The sequence below is a fragment of the Lycorma delicatula genome, chromosome 5 (genome assembly GCF_047948215.1).
Source record: "Lycorma delicatula isolate Av1 chromosome 5, ASM4794821v1, whole genome shotgun sequence".
In the NCBI taxonomy this organism is placed as follows: Eukaryota; Metazoa; Arthropoda; class Insecta; order Hemiptera; family Fulgoridae; genus Lycorma; species Lycorma delicatula.
Genome location: NC_134459.1, coordinates 543,356 through 561,842, shown reverse-complemented (window position 1 = coordinate 561,842; position 18,487 = coordinate 543,356). Strand labels below are relative to the sequence as shown.

At 28.7% G+C, this 18,487-nt stretch overlaps 1 pseudogene; it reads left to right on the top strand.

The window, feature by feature from the left end:
* Positions 1–15,605, top strand: part of LOC142324622 (aryl hydrocarbon receptor nuclear translocator homolog) — a 39,711-nt pseudogene extending 24,106 nt beyond the window's left edge.
* The last annotated feature ends 2,882 nt before the right edge of the window (positions 15,606–18,487 follow it).

Below are 18,487 nucleotides of genomic sequence, written 5' to 3'. Positions count from 1 at the left end.
ATTTTCACGTATCATTCATGATTTTATGTGTACTACTTTTCTAAATATAGATTTTTAAAAGCCAATGAATCGTTTGTAATCATCCTGTATAATAAACTATTGTATAGAATTTAAGGGCATAAAGAAATTAAACTTTTTAGAAGAGTATTGAAGGATTCTTTTTAATTGAAAAATATATATTTTAGATGATTTTTTCTCTCTTTGGATCATACCTAAGTTACTGTTTAGACGACAGATTTTTTAAAGTTCTATTTAGCATTTCTTATTTATTAGGAAAACTGTAATAAACTTGATATCAATAGATCCTCAGTTTATTTTAAAAATTGAACTCCAGTAATTTTTTTAATTTTATCTTTAATTAATAGATAACAGTGATTGTGTAACAGTTAAGTTTAAAAAAATTTCAAATTGGTCCTACTAACTTGATACACATTATATATAACTAAATTTTTGAATTTTATATTTAAAGAATGTAACATTACTTTATGTTTGAAGAATTGTATTTTTGTTTTTACATAACATTAATATTTTGCTATCATAGAATAATTTAATTGAAATTTGCAAATGGAAACTTACTTAGGGAGAGTAAATTCTTCAGTTTGTTTAATGGCTTGTGTATTTCTATCTGTTATAAAAAACAATCTTTTTTTTAATGTTAGTATTGAACAAAAATGTGTTGGGCAATGTATTAATATTTCCATCACAAAATCAAATAAAGTTAAGATTACAAATACAGTAAATGGTTACCAGTGATGTTATGGCCTAATGAATAATGAGTCAGTCATTTATGTATATTTCAGATCCCTTATTATTTAATGAATAAGTTTATCTACTGAGTTCTGATTGAGACTGTAAGTTGCATCTCCTGATGTTTCTACAATACCTGGAATGTTTCAGGCACTAGTATCCTGTAAAATTGAAGTGTATGAAGCAAGAATGAAATACAAACTACTGAAGATGTATTTTAAGAATTCCTTCCCATGTGAAACAACACTGGGTATAGTTGCCACCCGCATTGTTGGGGGTTATTATTGGCCATAGCAGTCAATTTAAGGTGATAACACATTATTAATGTTATGTATATATCTTTTTTTTCTGTCAATTATATTACCTTGTTCTTGTTCTAATATTTTTATTGAACATCTTTTTCAGTATTAAAACTAAAAGGCCAAGTCATGTCAGTGATGTATCGATTCCGTGCTAAAAGTCGAGAATGGGTTTGGTTACGAACATCAGCCTTTGCCTTCCTCAATCCTTATACTGATGAAGTAGAATATATTGTCTGCACTAATACAACTGCAAAGTCAGTATTTTTTTTTTATTTCATTAAAAATTGAATTAATATTAATATTTTATTTTTAGCTTCAAAATTTAAATAAAAAGTTTTATAATTAAAATGAAAATGGTTTGAAAATATTTTATTTATTATTAACAAAGTGTTAAAGTGAGCTTGTAGCATTTAGTGTTATTTTGAATATCTTTTACTTCCTTGTATGAAGTAAACAAAGTATTATGATGGTAAAAATTTCAGTTTCCAGATTTCAGCTGAAATATCCATTTTGATCATCCTTGAATCCATTTTGCCTAGTTTTGATGTGACGTCTGTATGTATGTATGAATATATCTTGCATAACTCAAAAACAATTAGCCGTAGGATGTTGAAATTTTGGCTTTAGGACTGTTGTAACATCTAGTTGTGCACCTCCCCTTTTGATTGCAATTGACTGAACCAAAAGTGTTCAAAAAAGCCCAAAATTCCAAAAGGTTTGGATTTTGGGCTTTTTCTTAACTTAACAGTAATAAGCCCTTATTGAAAGCTTTTCAACGATATATCATAAGTGGTAATTATTTCCATTTATTCCAGTTACAGCCAAATAAAATTTTAATTAATGAAATATTTGGATCTTAAGGGAAGTCACATCAGCTTGAATCGGACTTCATCTCCTTTTTTTATTAACTTTTTTTTTTAATTTTTATATATTGATTTACTAATAATTATTAGCCTCTCGTTGTAAAAAAAAAATTTTACGACTAATAATAATTCAGTAACAAAAAAGAAAAAATATGAAAAAAATTGAGGTTTTTAATGAGATAAAGTTTTATGTACTTTTCATTTAAAAAAAAAAAAAAAAATGTGTAAATGTAATTTCATAGACGTACAAGGAAGTCATGTGTTGTCCATATAAATTGTTTTTTTTTTTTTTTCAGGTAAAAAGTAATATTGTAATTTTCATATTGAAAAATCTGTTGATTTATATCATTTAACAGTTTATTACATACAGATTACCTTTACTTTCAAATTTTATTTGAATGATTTTTTCCCTAACATTAAAAAAGTATATTGCAAACATTTTTAAACTGCAAAAACAGGATTAAAGAAAACTTAGCGATCTGAACATGGTTTTTTTAAGACTTTATATAAAATATTTTTTATATAAAAAAACATTAGAAAATTAGGATTTATAACCACGTGTGTGTGATATTTTTCTAAAGATTTTGCATTTTGTTTATTATGTGTAAATTGTGAATTGTAGTTATCAGTGCTGTGAAGCTATCATAAGTTGTGCACCCTCATTCTGCAGCTGTTGAATAGGATAATTTTAAAAATGTGAAGTATTGTTGCACCATTAAATTTTAATCCAGTTAGATAATAAATTTGAAAATACAAATCCTCAAACATTGTTATCACTCAACAAACTCTCTGAGCAGAGCCAAGGAACCTTCAATTTTTTGGATTCATTATAAAGTATTTTCTGGTTACCTTTTTCCTCTTACCTAATCCATTTCAGCTGCTAAAGGTGATTGTTTAACAGTTGGAAATGTACATTTATGTCTTGAGTTGAATGATTTTTGAGTTAACTTTTAGTTATTTTACTGTATTGTAAATTTATTTTAAATTAAAGAAAAATCAAAATTGCTGCATACCATTATTTTAATTTTAATAGTGGATGCACATTTTTCATTCAAAAATATTTTATTCTTTATGTTATTTATGATTCATATGAGAGGAAATTATAATTAATTAAAATATGCAGCAATATTTGTAAGAAAATTTATTAACTTACATTAGCAGTATAGTCACTATATTTAAAATTTTACTTATGATTTTGATAAGTAGGCCAGGTAATTTTTATTTATTTGTATTTGAATAATGAATTATATATAAAGAAATAATGTATTGTTTCAGGTCATTGCACTCGCCAGGTCCTGGAGGCCCTACAGAAAGCGGGTGTGATACCAGTACACCAGCTGGTGATGGGGTATCATATCAACCTGGCATAGATTATAGTCTCCCTCAACGGCGAGATGTATATTCTCATATGCCTCAACATATACATAGCGGTAATGCACAACGTCCTGCCAGCACACAGAATGTGTACAGTGGGTACGAGCCGAACGCATCTCCAATCAGCTACAACTCACCAACACAGGCCGGTATTCCCCGCATCTCTAAACTACCACTTCCCCACACCTGCACAGACCGCATGGACTTTAAGACAGGTTACTGCTTTAGCACCACTTTTGATTTTTTTTTTCATCTTAATATTATCATTTATATTGTGGTGGTATATTATGTAAATAATTGTTTGTGTTGAGCTGCATCATAAATCTACCAAGTTGCTAATAAAATATGCACTGAGCACTAATTCACAATCATTGTTTATTGTTACTATTGTAATTGTATTTTACGATATTTAGTTATATTAGGGAAATTTTCCTTGACAATTTGATAGCTAAAATTTAGTTAAATTCATAATTTAAAAAAGAATTGTCTAAATAATTAAAAATGCAGAACTTTTAAGTGGCACTATATGTTGCATTTAGTATTTTTTACTTTCCTAAGTATTTTTAAAGATATAATAATTTTTATTAACACATTCAATGTGGAATGATAAATTGTTTGTTTATTTTATGTAAATTATGTTAATTTTTTTATAAATTAATGAAAGTTAGGAAGATTTTTGAAATTAACTTCAGTTTTTTTTTTAAGGGTCGATTAGTTACTTAGGGTCTATATAATTAGTAAAAATGTTTCTTTGTACCTGTTTTATTATTATTATTATTATTATTATTATTATTATTATTATTATTATTATTATTATTATTAAGAACATGATAACTAGACTCTTCATTAACTAAAGTAAAAAATAACAAAAATGAATCTTCATTAACTGAAGATTTGCCAATTTGCGTTTGTAGTTAAAGAGTATGTTAAGTATGAGAGATTTATCTCTAAATTAAATTAGTTAAAGAGTATGTTAAGAGTGGCTCTTGGGAGAATAGATAGGAAATAGAAAATCAGCCAATGAACTTCTTACATCTAAAGTATAAATACATGTGTGAGGTGTGAGAAAAGTGTTTATGTAGCTTTAATCTTACCTTCTTGGATGTAAGTGAGAAACATTTGGTTATAGTATACAGCAGGGATTTAAAAATAGAATATTTTTATTACACCATTTTTTACTTGTATTCAAACGTTTTTTTTTTAAATAACTTTTTTCACTGGGAATATTAAACATTAAACACGCTCAGTGCCCAATGACTGTTGTGACCAGTGGCCTTCAGTAACCGGCTCATTTTATGCCAATTACATTTTTTACATGTTCTTCCTACCTATCTTGTTTCACGTAATTATTTTAGCATAAAAAAATCGGAAAAACTTCATGTAAAATTAAACATACTATTATTAAAATAATCTTATTTTGTTGATTAAAACTAAGTAAAGTTAAATATTAGAAAATATTAAAAATATGAGAAAGAACATAGATTTTAGCTGAATATTATATCTACCATGTAACATAAGGTCTATTTATTTTATTCTCATATAATTAAAACATTTTAAAGTTCATCTAAATGCTAAAACAGTTTTGTGAATTGTTAGGGATTTCTTTGTTATTGAAGTGAATTTTGGCAGATTACACTTAATGGATCGTATATTTTTGAAGAGAACACTTCTTATGTTTACTAATTAGAAGATAAATTAAAGATTGTGTATATATTATTATAAAATGTTTTATTATAAGTTGATTTTTGGGTGATTGAGACTAGTTTAGATTTAGATTATTGGCGATTTTTTGATATTCAGTCGTGTCAGTTGGGAGTAATGGAAAAATACAATAAATAAAAGAATTTTAAATGAATGTTATATTGAAAAAATAGATGGTAATTATGTAGATAAAAAGTATTGTATCATAAAAAAGAATTAGCTGACAGCTTTGATGTTTTGGATGTATGTGGGCTACCAAACTGTTATTGGCAGACATTTATACCATTATTGAACCTGTCCTTAATCTTAGATTATACTTACCAGAATGTTCAACATCTCAAATTATGTACTCATACTAGACTATTGTTGGTCCTAGTACTGACATGGATTTTAGAGAATGAAGTGGAAAGGAAGTAAATTAATCAGAGTAAAGCTAATAAGCAAACTTATCTTATGAACTCTTAAAAACAGCTTTTGGGAGGGGGGATAAATGTCTGAGCCATTTAAATGTTTTCATTTTGTTCAGCAGATTCAAAGATGACCATGAATCAGTCAAAGATGATTCATGGCCCCATTGTGGCTGGTCTTCCATTTCAAAAATCAATGAAAAAATTCTGAAAGTTTGTGATTTAGTGCAGTCTGACCGTTAGATTTACTATTAGAGGGATGGTTGATGAACTGAATTTAAGTTTCTTCTTAGTTCAGACAATTTTAACTGAAGATTTGAACATGTATCGAGTGACAGTGAATTCATTCTGAAATTGTTGTTAGCCCAGCAGAAACAACACCAACTTGGAAGTGTCTCATGAACTGAATAATCAGGCCGAAACCTACCCAGATTTATTAGAGTAATTACAGGTAACGTATCATGGGTTTATGGATATGACCGAGAAACAAAGGCACAATCATCTCATGGAAAAGTACAACTGGAAAAGACTTTACTGCAACTGAAAAAAATCATGACAAAGTTAATTAAAGTGAAAACAATGTTGGTGGTTTTCTTTGAATCTTCAGGTATCATCATACATCATGAAATTGCCCCTAAGGGGCACACATTCAACTAGCAATACTATAAATGTGACCTTAAGCATTTGTGAGAAAATGTGCAGAAGAAAAGGCCAGCACTATGATGAGACAAAAATTGGGTCTCTACCAGGATAGCATAAGCTCATCATGGATTCTCTATCACAGAATTTTTAGCCAAATTCCATGTTCCTGTGCTTCCACAGTCCCTTATTCCTCTGATTTAGACTGCTCCCTGTTTCCTAAATTGAAATTTTCGCTGAAAGGGAATATATTTGACTTAATTGAAGACATCTACGCAAATATGATGAGGTTATTAACACCCTTATAGAAAGAAAATTTCCAGGAATGCTTTAAGATGTGGAAACACAATTGTAGTTAATGTGTTCAGTTGAAAGCAAAAAAAAAAAAAAAAAAAAAACTACTTTGAAGGAGATCTATTGCAATAGCATAGCATGTAAGTATTGCCGTTTTGAAATTACAAGCCCAGTGTTATAAAGTTTCCAATCATCTCGTATGTACGTTCAATAACATTCGATACATAATTGAGAGGGAGGAGTTTATATTCAAATATAAACCGAAATTTCTTACATGAATGTGGTGAGGTTCTGTGGTAATTAGCTGGATATGTGTAGAAAGGAGTATCTGGCCCACGCCTATAGATCACATTCCAATGTCTGTGAAGGAGGTACCATGTACCTGTGTACACAGGTATTGTGTAATGATCTTGGTACACAACACTTTTCACTGTAGTTTCAAAGAAAATGGGGCCCACTATTTGACGACATGATACAGCATACTACATTACCATTTTGTGAGAGTTTTCACGTAACACATGGATTATCAGCTGACCATATTTTAGTGTTTTGACTGTTCACTTAGTCATTAAGGTGAAAATCATGCCTCATCAGTGAAGAAAATACAGTCAAGCTCTGCAATTCCATTGCAGAAACCATGTATGTTATATGTTCTTTTCTTTACCTGGTTCCAATTTCTGAACACTGCGAACATGATTTTCAGAAAAGTGTAATAGCTTCATCGCTCTGAACACTTCCTTATATGAAATCTGAGAGTGTGCTGATAATCTCCTCCAAGCTTTCTGAAGACAATTGCTGCATTACATTCTTAACCTTGGCCAGTTTAGCATCAGTCAAAATGGCTGGTCTCCCGGTTGTCTTCATGTCTGCAACTGATCTTCGTTCTTTAAAACAGTTGATTAATCTGGTTATGAACAAATTGTTAGGCACTGCCACATTCGGATATTTCCCAAGAAATTCATCTATAACGTGCATAAAAATGATTGGAAAAGTAGTGTTTAACCATGAAAACTTGTTGCTCTTGGAAAAACGACATGTTTACCAAGCAATAAACAAAGCACTACTGCAGTGTTGTATAATCAATACACATCACAATGGCATCTAGATTTGTTGTTAATACCCATGGTGATATCTTGCAGTAGCCGATAGTAGAACTTTCTAAACTGTACTTCTATTAATAGACGCTTGAATTTTGATGTGCACGATTTTTGGATCTCCCATATACCGTGTTTGCATGCTTTTATACCTGTATGAAATTACTTTATTCAAACGTTTTTGTTATTTTTTATTTAGAATAATTGTTCATGTAATTAAAAAAAATAAAATAATTTTGCTGATCGTGTTTAGTGAAATTCAGTTGTAGCATTAAAAGTAAGAGTACATTTTTTACAATCTTATTACAGTTTCAGTAAATGAACTACAGTGTTAAATATTCATTTCATTTTCCCACTTAGCTAAGCATCACGAACATTTTATTTATGAAAGACCATAAAAGAAATGTGTTTAGACAGAAGAAAACAGTACAAATTATGTTATAAAACCCTAGGATTAATACAGAAACAAGTAATAAATGTATTTCTAGAAGTATATCCACACTGAATGTGTTAATTTGTTCTATTTTTAATAGTTACATATGTTGTACTGACGTTTTGTTGGTTTAGCTACAAATAAAAACTAACTCGTCTGTTTTCACTTGCTTATGATTTTTTAAAGCCTTTTAAAATATTGTTTTATTTTCCTCATATGTGATTATTTATTATTATTTTTTTTTTTTGCTATATTTTGTGTATTGTTCTAATTTATTTTTTTTATTTTCTATTTATAATTTCCTATTTTAGTAATTATTGTATTTATATAAGGTTGGTGATTAAAGTGATATAAGTGATATAATTACACTGATAGACAAACAAAAATTTTTTTATGTTTTTCAAAGTGTGATACCATTTCTTGAATTGCTTTTTTATGCACATTACAGATCTGAAAATACAATTTTTCTATCACCCTTAGTTTTAAATAAATTACGCTTCAAAAAAAAAGTAAGGGATAATATAGATAAACTCTGTAAAATTTATAATTTTGCATGGCCATACCTGTGTTAGAATGATTTCACTGATGTTTTTCCTTTATAAATAGCCTCAGGCACATCCCGAATTAATGTCCAACAGTAATCGGCTAGCGTGTTAGTATTGCATTTCCCTTTATAGCGGTTTTCCATTACTGAAATGTCTTGGTAGAAACGTTCACCATGTTCATCACTTACATCTCCATGTTTGTCCAGGAAAAATCCAGATGTGAGTAGAGGAAATGTATTTTCAAAGATATATTACATCCCATAGCTCTGTATGAAGTAAGAAGTTGATTAACAATATCATGGTAAATGTCGGATTTTTGTTTGCCAAGAAAATGTTTGCAAACCTCATTAAATGAAGCCCAAGCTGCACTTTCTACATTATTTAACATCGAGTTAAATACATAATCTTTGACCAACTCTCTTATTTGAAGAACAACAAATATTCCTTCTTTAATTTTTCCGTTACTTACATTCGGAAATTTCTGCCAGATGCACAAATATCTGCGACTATCCTTCTTCATTGCTTTTACAAAATTTTTCATTAGTCCTAGTTTGATATGAAGAGGGAATAAAAATATTTTTTTGGGTTCAACTAAGGGCACATGAATAATATTTTTCCCATTTGGAGTTAAGTTGCCTCGTTTCTTCCACTCTTTGGTAACATAATGTTTATCCCTAGCTCGACTGTCCCATTCGCAAAGAAAACACATGTACTTAGTATAGCGTAACTGCCTGCCTAACAAAATAGCTATAACTTTCAAATCACCATATATGTTCCAGCTATGTTTTTTATAATTTATTTTTTCAAGAATGTCTAATGAAAGACATTGTACATCTCTTTCAAATTAATACCATAAGCAATCGGTCGAAGGATATTTGTTACTATTGTGTAGTAGAACCACTTTTAAACTATACTTGGACGAATCTATAAAAAAATGCCATGCCAGTCCTGAGGTTTACGAACTTGTACTAAGTGCAACATAAGCTCATCAATATTTGTCAAATAAACCTAATTATTTTCATCAATAAAGCACTGAGAAAGTTCTTTTTGTCAGCTTCGAGAGCCTGAAAATTTTTATTTTTTTGAAGTAAATTCCAACCTTGCAGTCTTGATCCTTATAGTTCAGCTTGATTTTTTGATAAATTTAAATCACTAAACAAGTCATTTAATTCACCTTGTGATATAAGATGTGGCTTATTGGAAGATAATTCAAAATCATTGTTGTCCTCTTCAGTACTGTCTGATTCTTCATCGCTACTTACAAAACATACATTCACATGTAGTTCAGGAACTGGAATAATTTCTCTGTGAGGTACAGGCCTGATTGCAGATTGCATTGAAGAATATTTTACAGTATGTTCAGATTTTTTTTAGAAAGTTCCAGACACACTTGTTAAACCAAGAGTAACAATTGGTTACATGATCCTTTGGTTCCCCACGATCCTTTGGAGGAGCCCACATCTTATCCTGATCACTAATTTTGCACTGAAAGTACAAATGATATGCTTTTTTAATTAAAGGTGTAATGTTTTTTCTATTTGATTTTACTGTAAACTCATCACATACATAACAAAAGGCATTCACATCATTTACACAATTCCGGGACATTATGATACTGCACTGTTAACAAACTTAAGACAGCAATAAGACTGGACAAAATTAATTCATTCCTAAATCCAGTGCTTAATACAAACAACACAGCTGTGTTTTCAGCTACATGTTTTGAGCTGCACAGACTTGATTAATCTTGTCCATGAAAGCTCACTTCAGTGTTAGATATGATGTCATAATATGTCACTGATATGATTTAATTTTGTTGTTTAGTATTGTTTATTTATAGCTTACAAATTATGTTAATAATAAAAAATGGACCAAGAAAAAATAATGTAGAAGCTTAAAAGTTAACTATACATTGAAAAATGAAAAAAATCCTCTAATTAAAATTTAAAAATTTTTCAGAAATGTTTGGTGATAGAAAGCCTCTTAAATTCTTATTTATTTTAAATTCTTATTATTTTTCAACATAAAAAAAAAAAATAAAATCATGTATTGCATGTTAGGAAACAAAAATTATGTTTATCAGTGTTATCAATGTTTAGTAATGCTGATAAACATTACTAGTGTTATTATCTTTAAAAAAAGGTGTTTAATATTACATGTATATCGAGTAAAATATTAAACTCTAGAACCATGGTTTCACATATTACTAAGTAGCAAACTGATTAACTGACATGTTATGGATCATGTGGATCCACAAGTAACTAGGGATCAGTAGGGTTCATAGTGGTATCAGATTGTTGGGTTCTTCTTTATCGCCCAAGTTTTTAATAAGAGAGAGAGTTAGAGAGAGAGAGATAGTACATTGTAGAGTAGTCAGGTTTTACTTACTGTTCGATTTTTGGAAATCTTAAATAATGATTTTTTCTACATTATTTAATTCTGAAATATATATATTATCGTTTTTTTACACTATTTTTATTTCTGATAATTGTTTCTTTCTTTCTCTATGTTTGACTTTCTTTTTAGAGAAAATAAAAAACTCAAAAAGCTTTTAGATAAACATTAAAGAAAAAGTAAATTTTCTAAAAGTGTTTCTCTTTGTAATTACATCGTATGTTTGTAAAGTAAGGTTACAACATTTTACAAAAATCGAAAAGTGGATATTTATTAATGAAATTTTTGACATATTACGCAAGTATACCACTATTTTTCTATGTGTTCACCATTCAGTTCTAAGCGTTTGGCCAACTGGGATATTAACTTCGTATTCCTATGTCACATGTCTCTGCCCTGATTTCCTTTGACCACTCACACACAGCATTAATGAATAAAACATTTGTTTTTGTTAAGAGTTTTGTTTTTTATAATTAAAAAGATAGTTTGTATCTTCAGTTAAAAAGTTTGTTTAAAATGTTGTGCAAGTATTTTATGAAGCATAAAAATAACCTTTTGTTTATTACTCATCTGTGTAATAAGTTATTATTATTATTATTCTGTTATCAGGAATTTTTGTGTCATCTGATTTTTGTAATTAACTAGTTTTGGTTCAGTATAAACAACTTTGACGTGTTTATATTTATGCATTATTTGTTGTGTGCATTATGCATTATTGTTTATGTTTATGCATTATTTTCATGATAACAAATTATTTTAAAAAAATTTCCTGTTACACAACCTATTAACTATCTCACTAAATTGGTATATTCTTTTGTAAATTAAATAAGTTTAAATTATTTATCAATTTTTTATGATGACAGAATCATACTTTTCTTCATTACATGAAGTAAACAGCATATAACATACTTTTATCTGTTGGAAATTTATAAATTTGATCCTGGAATTATAAAAAATGTCAGAATGTCCATTAAGAAGAATACTTTTCTTTATGGATATTCTGACATTTTTCAGGAAGGATTTGAGAAATATTTTGTAATAAAGTTTGCATATGTGTAAGTATTAAAATTATCTAACGAAAAAAAAAATATTAATAATAATAATGAAGTAAAAATAAGTAAATATTTTATTAATAAGTTTTTTTTTTCTAAAAGAATTTACATCTTTTTGTAAATTATATTAAATTGTTTTATTGTTTTTTTTTTTCAACAGCAACCTGTTACTGAAGGCTACCAATACAGTCAGCTTAGTCCATCAAGGTCTCCTACTGGGCCTACGTATACACAGCTTAGTACAGGTGCAAGAGGTGCAGCACCCGGTGCCTACCATGCAGCTCCAGGGCCTCCAAATCCTGGTAATTTAAAATGTTTTTTATATATCTTTATTTAAAATGAATTATAACATCATTCTTGCTTTAAACATTCATTTTGTGAGAGGTTTTTTTAATTTTTATTACTTAAATGAATTTTTTTGTTTTACTCTTTTTAGACTTGGTTCCGATATGTTTGATCATTAAGTTATAGAATGTTTTTGGAAGTGTTTAATTTTATTATTTTTGACGTTATACTATTTCACAATAAGTATAACACAATAAATCAGTTATAGTTTAACTAACGTTCTTGTTTCATATCAGGTTAATCATTCTTTGCATAGCAGTGTTAATTGAACCGTATGAGTAAAATTACACGGGTTACGCACATACATTCAAATCCAAATAACCCTACACTATTGTAATATTTTAGATGTAACAGTGTTGGATTGTTGCCGAAAGTTTTATTTATGGGGAAATATAAAATGTACTGATGACATACTTTCATCGTGATGTGAGCCCCATATTCATAGTATTTTGAAAAATATTTTCCATTGTGCATTATCATAAAATGATTTTTTTAAGACTTGAAAATACGTTGTAAGAAGCTTAGTTTTTCTTCAGTCTGCCTTTGAAAATAAATCTGAAGACTAAAACCAAACTTGCCATCTAGTATACTTTCTAAAAACCATTATATGAGTATTTCTGTAAATTTTTCTTATTAGTGATTTGGAAGTATGAGATATTTAAAGTGCTTAATTTTCAAATTTATTTTTCCCTGCTTTCTTTAGTAAAATAAATTGAAGTTGAGGTTATCTTGCCTGGTGTTTAAATACTGCATTGTAATGTATGCAACGTAATCAGTTCTACTTTGTTTAGACTGCAAACATTCTAGATAATATTTTATGTTGCAAAAAGTTCCATAAAAGATTATTACAGAAATCAAAAAAATTAAACAGGAGACTGATTAAAAATTTGTGAAACTTGAATGTGTTTTTGGAAAAATTAATAAAAATATTTGTATTAAAAAATAGATTGAAAATAGTTGAATATAGCCAAACAAGGTTATTTAATCCCAGCATCCGAAGAATGGTACACTTTGTTCTAAAGTCATAACCAGTAAGAGAAGAGAAGTGTTTTCTCCAGTTAGTAACTACATACATTCGTTTTTCCTGAATCAGCAGTGAACTAATTATCTGCTGTTAATTAAATTATTGTGATAGGTAATGAAAAAACATTCTTTCTTCTATCATTTGCTCATAACTAGTTTAATAATAAAATGACAAGCTCCATCACTGCTAGTGTCTAGAGAGAGGAGCCTCAGTTGCTGACATTCAACAGCAGATTTTTATTGTTCATAAATTAATAATAGAATGCTGTTCTTACTTGTGTAGACAACAAACAAAAGAATGTTGAATAAAGGTGTAAATATCTATTTCTAGAAAATATATTTGATGACTATTTCAGTTTCATAAAATAAAACAGGCATAATTCTTTGACATAATCATAAGAAGTAGGTGTAAAATTTTGATAAATATAACAAAGTGTGAATGTTATTGAATTTTTGGTATAATTAGGTTAATTAGAGTTAGTATATAGCATTTCAATTCTGATTTATTTGTACTTTTTGAAATTTTTATGTTACGTCAGTTTATTCTTTTTATTCAGGAATGTGGTCATGGCAAGGAGCTAGTCAGGCACCGGAATCAGGGACGGGACCTGGTTCCAGCGGCTCAGGAAACGGCAATGGTGGGCCTCCTACAGGAAATCCTCCTCAGCAGGAACTGTCAGATATGATGATGCAGATGCTGGATCAGGGAGCTGCCACGTCTTTCGAGGATCTCAATATGTTCAATACAACTTTTGAATGAGATACATATCCAGACTGTGGCTGATCTGGCCGCTTGAAAAACACAGATTTTTCATGACAAAGTGAGTTTATATTGTATGTGATTGTGTGGTCGTATCGTTTTGATTAATTAGTCAAATCGCCTGAGGCCAATATTATTGGTGAAGATTGTGAAAAACATTGTCACAGGTTTTTAGTATGTATGACTGTGCCATGTTGAGTGAGAGTTAGTGAAAAAAAATGATGCATCTTCAGAAGATGTGTTGCCATTGTTAAGTATATACGATTAATAAACATATATTTAAAAAGACCCTCCATAAGAGATAATGTATATTTAATTTAATATTTTCTATTTAAAACAGTTTTTAATTAAATATATAGTTATATATTTGTTCAAAATAGTGTGTGCAAAAAAGTTTTCAAAAACTGATAAGAGTCAGTTAAAATTGGGATTTTGGCTACTTTCATTTCTTTTATTGCATTTCTTATTATTCAACAAACAGTACATTCCAGAAAAAAAAAACAATTGTACTTTTGTATTCCATTATGAAGTCTTCATTTGGAGTGTATTTTATTGTTATTATTTTCCATAATTTAAGAAGTTTGCATTTATGTAATAAGTAATAAAAAATATATTAATTATTAACATAAATGCAGAAATGTATCTTTCAATTCTTCATTCCAATTGTGAAGTAATTTTTTTTTGTGATTTTATATATTTGTTTAAAAAAATATTTGTTTAAAAAAAAAAAAAAAAAATAGAAAATAGTTTTACTTAATACAAAAAAGTAATTTAATTACCAAGTAGTATTTTTATGTTGTGATTGTACCTGGTTAATCTTGCATTACATTGAATTCTGTGAACAAGTTTATTATGTACAGACTGTGGAATAAAATTGTAAAAAAAGTTGCAGCTTGACTTTTGCCAATAATAACTTTTAAATCAATGTTGTGAATTGTAATGTGTATTTACTCAGTGTTCTTTTACTGTTTTAGTTTTTACCACAAGAATGAATAAAAAACAATATATTTTAGAAAAAAAGAAGTTTAATTGTTTCCATTTTAAGGAGTAAAAGAAACTCATGTATTAGTGTTTAATTTGGTAGATGTTTTCAACATCATTTTTGTATAAAATTTTTTTCTGATTCTACTTAGTGTAATTTTTTTTTTAAAGAGAGAATGGTAACAATGGGTGTGGAGAGCAGAAGGGTTATTTAAGCCTTTTTTGCATAAGATGCAAAAAAGAGAGCTGGAAACGAATGAAATTATAGATGTCACTTGTATAGTGACATGTGTAATAGAATTGTAGATTTAGTTAAGAGAGAAATTGAGAAATATCAGAAGGTCATAAGTTTAGATGGGAATGGAGGAGAATAGAGATGGACAAGGTGCAAGTTACCTGCCACAGAGCAGATTATGAAATATGATAATGATGAAATAATATATGAGAATATAAATAAATGATTTTTTCAATATCTCTTTTATTTGATTTTAGTATTTTAAAACAATTATATTTAAACAAAAATTAATATTTAATACAAAACAGTTGTAAAGCTTGTAATATTTTCTTTGAAATAAAATCCTGTTTTCAAATATAATCAATAAAATCTAGTCATTGAATGAAAGTGTTTGATAATTTATGAATTTATTTGTATTAGTTTAAAATATTATATTATTTGAAAAGTAGTGTAGAAAACACGCATTTGGTAAGTTGTACATTAAACATAAGTTTTTATAAGTTATAAAAAAAATAAAAATGATTCAAAATTTTAAAAAAATGATCTTTTTTTAATTAAAGATTTATTCTTGTGATGAGGTGTCGCTAAGAATTCCCTCAGAAACAAAATAATCTTTATCTGTAATTTTTTAAGTGCATTAATTTTTTTTAACTGTAAACATAATCACCAGGAAGAGTAAAATTTTATATAGAAAAAAATTTTTTAAAGATTATATAAATTTATATTTCATATCTGCTAGCTTTGTTTCTCTGATCTTTTAAGATCTTAAATCGTGTATTAAGAACAGTAGTTTTTATGAAATATTATTATAATGGAACGTTTATATGGAGTTTGTAAATTGTTTTTTTAAAATGTTGTAAAAAGCACAATTATGAGTTGTATTTTACCAAAAATACTATTCCAAAAAAAAACTATTTGGGATATTTTTTTTAATAATTTCTTGTACATTTAGACCGAGCAAAATGACCACATTTATATGCTGAAAAAATATCCTTCAAGTTATGGAAACCGTAAACATTAGTACACTCAAGAAAACATTTGTGATACCTTGCCGTGAACTGGCTCAGTATTGAATGCATTCTTACAAAAATGAATTGAAAACATTAGAAAATTCATAAACCAATCGTATTTCATATCAGATTTTTATGTAGAATCTAGTGAGAGCTAAAAAATTCTTATCTATAATATTAATGAATAGTGTGTGTCTAATGAAACCATGTATGTGATTGTACAGTGACAGCAATTTATTACATTAATCATAATACTAATACTGATCATGAATCTTTTCTTTCCACTGGATTTCCAGTGTTCTTAGACTATAAAATAAGCATTCAGAAGAACCACATCCAGAAGGTTATAGAAAATTTTTTTTCTCAATAGCTTGGTAGCCCTTGTGCATGTCATGTCGTAGATAGACTTATCCTTCACATCTGCTCCTCCCGTAAATTCATTGTATCTATCAGATAGAATTAGTTTCACCACTTTTCTCCCACTCCTGCTTTTTTTTAATACTTTGTCTTAAGCATGATTTGTAGATGTTATCAGATAAACTGGCTTTCATGCTTTCTTTTCTTTGTACCCAACGAGAAGGATTTGCTCTTGTCTGAAATAAATTCTTTCACGCTTTTCAAGTTTAGTATTTACTACATTTTTCAATAAATCCTTTGTTTTCTTATTGACAGTACCAGTAAGGTATGTATTTATTTCTGTTAGTTTCCTGCACAATAGAAGTTTTGTATAATAATTATCGCAAAACGCGTGATAACCTTTATCTAGCAAGCTTAGTTATCTCCAAAAGAAAATTTTTTCCTTTACACCGTCTGTGTAAAGGGATCATCCACATCTGCTAAAAGTCCTTTCTGCTGTTCATTATGTAACATATAGCTAGTTTCACTGTTGCATACTTCAGATTTTCTGACACCAAATCCCTGGCATGTTGTTTGTTGGGCAAGTACTGTATGAGGACACACCGATTCTTCATTCCTACTATACTTTCATGGATAAAGATATTCTGTGGAGGAATGTAATATCTTGATAACAGTGTTCATTTCACTCAAAAATATTCTTACATTCAGCCGTGGATCATGACCAAGTTGCCCCTTAGGTTCACCTTGTCTTGTACTGAGACTGAACACTATATATATTCTCGATTGTTTACGAGCCATAGTATTAGCAAAAAAAAGGCATTGCTAGAGATGGTCTTCTCATGTCCCAATAATCTTCTATATTTTTTTTATAATTTAGCTCCATATTTATTATGAAACCATATATATTTTTTCATCTTAGGCAGGGTGTTAGCTATCCATTTATAAAGCTGTGAAAAATGTTTCATCTTGCCTAAATCTGTTTTTTCTGCAATAAAGATTGGTCTCTCTAACTAATAGATTCTAAATTGCAGGAAAGTTGAAAAGTTGAAGCAATAGGCTTACTATCAAAAAGTGGTACAGGTTTGGATACCTGGATTTCTAACTCTAAAGTCACTATTTACGCCTTTTTCTGGCTCTGGAGGATACACCTTAACCCACCTAGAAAATCATGTAATTATAACGTAGGGAGGGCAGAATCTACGTTATTATTTTCTACAGAATCTGCATAATTATCATTATTTTCCTGTTCTTTAATTTCCTCAAGGGTTAAAAGAGTTAAAATTCATTGAACAAAGCACATTTAAACTTTCTTTGGTATTTTCTGTAAATGTGAGTACTTACTATTTTCAATTGTTGCTGTTGATTAGTGATAGACTTCCAAATACTATGCTATGTTTGTTTCAATTTCCTATAATTCATTTGATGGATCATCTTATTTTTTGGGTCAGTACAAGTTTTTTTAATTGTATATATTGTCGGTATATTGCTAACGTATGTACATTCAAATAATATAATCAGGAATGAGACAAAAATAATATATTATGCAACGAGCCTAAATAATAGCTATTAATGCTTTACTGCGAAATAAGTTAAGACATGAGCTTTGGTGAGTGTCGTAAACTTCACAACAGTGCGTTAATGGTCATTGTAGAGAGTTGCATACTGTATCTTTTCTACAGCTGAGAAAATATTGGGATTATTGATTTAAATCAGTGATAGAATATTTTGTTTATGGAATATTTTTTTATATTTTTCAAAAAACTCATTAAACAATACAATTCTGTGGCGGTAAGTTATTTATCATAAGTTATGACTTTTCTTTAATTTCGATTGGTGATGATGACACTTTTTCCTCAGAATCTGATATAATTAACAAAAGGATAACAGTGTAATTTACTTACTTAACTTTGTTATTTATTTCTGTATTTCCA